Genomic DNA, 1,363 nt, shown 5'->3' with positions numbered 1-1,363 from the left:
GGTCTCTCTTAGCCTGCCAGATCCCCATGGTAACTGATGTTGCACCCAATATTATTTTTGAGTGAACACCGAAGCTGCATCTTTGGCTTGGCTTCGCCTACAACAACTCTGGCTGACTTAAAGAAACACAAACAAGCTGGAGCTTTTTTGTCCTTCTATTGCAGGACCATAGTGTGGTGCAGTTAGACTCTTATATACGACAGAATTGGCCAGCGACTTCACTTATAAACAAACATCGTGTACACAGGTGAACCCCAGTTGACTAATGGAGAGCGTTGGTTGTCAGATATTACTTGAACAACTTTACAAAACAGTTGTGGTAAACAGCTCTTTGGCCGATGATTGATTTAAAATCCATTTAACAATTGAGGATCTTTAGATCTTTAGTCTAACGTTTTCCATACGAAGCTATTTCAGCCTGCATAATGTGAAAAAGGAGACATATTTCAATTCTTCTTATGTTTAGATAAGTTAATGTCCCAGATGTAATGTGAGGCTTTCTTTGGAGACATTTACTGACAGGCAGTAACCAAAATGCACACCGGCTTTCACATATGAATCAAATTCAAATAATTCCGACAAGAACATATAGAGCTTACACTACCTCCCAAAAACTAGTGTGAAAAAAGCAGACTTTTTCACTTTCATTCTCTATTTTTCAGTCTGTATTTACTTGTCTTTTTACAGTCTGCGTTTGTAGTCTTTTGTAAACACAGAGCTCTCAGGGATTTGAACCTACATGTGTGATTGGTGGATGTGACTGACATATCAGAGGGAGGTACAATATGGATCTCAACAACAGATTTGTGTTTGGAAAGATGGAAATGTGCAGCTGCTTCTGATTTGCTTTTAAAAGACCGAGAAGACAGTATAACTGTTTTTTCAGATGATCGGCCTCCTGATGTGATTGGTTTTCAAATGATGGAACGCATGATATGATTTGTCTCCTCTGTGCAGACCAGTGGTTGTCAGTCTTAGTTCTGGCAAACAAGTTCATGCCCAATGATGAATTTGAAATCCATTTATTCACTCAATCATGACATTCCCACATTTAAAAGCGACACTAATCTGCCGAAACCCGGGATCGAACCAGGGACCTTTAGATCTTCAGTCTAACGCTCTCCCAACTGAGCTATTTCGGCTTAAAAACAAAAAAAACATGGCACGAAAAAATCTGGATACAAAGTACATCACATACACAAAATATAAATCATATCATATAAAATGTGTTTGTAATGCCACTAAAGGAAGTTGCAGTAGGCCCTTTTTGAGTGATTCTGCCCAGAGTTTGACACAGAAAGCCTAAGTTAAGAAAGAAAGTTGATAATCATCTTCCTGATAGCAGTTATAGCTGACTGGAGCT

General features: G+C 38.8%; 1 non-coding gene across 1 annotated transcript; it reads right to left on the bottom strand.

The window, feature by feature from the left end:
- Positions 1–1,069: 1,069 nt before the first annotated feature.
- Positions 1,070–1,142, bottom strand: trnaf-gaa (transfer RNA phenylalanine (anticodon GAA)). Its single transcript has one exon. It is a non-coding gene; the product is annotated as a tRNA-Phe (tRNA).
- Between the last annotated feature and the right edge of the window lie 221 nt (positions 1,143–1,363).

The sequence above is a fragment of the Stegastes partitus genome, unplaced genomic scaffold (genome assembly GCF_000690725.1).
Source record: "Stegastes partitus isolate 25-593 unplaced genomic scaffold, Stegastes_partitus-1.0.2 Scaffold402, whole genome shotgun sequence".
NCBI classification, from domain to species: Eukaryota; Metazoa; Chordata; class Actinopteri; family Pomacentridae; genus Stegastes; species Stegastes partitus.
The sequence above is the reverse complement of the archived record's forward strand: the minus strand, read 5'-3'. Positions and strand labels throughout refer to the sequence as shown.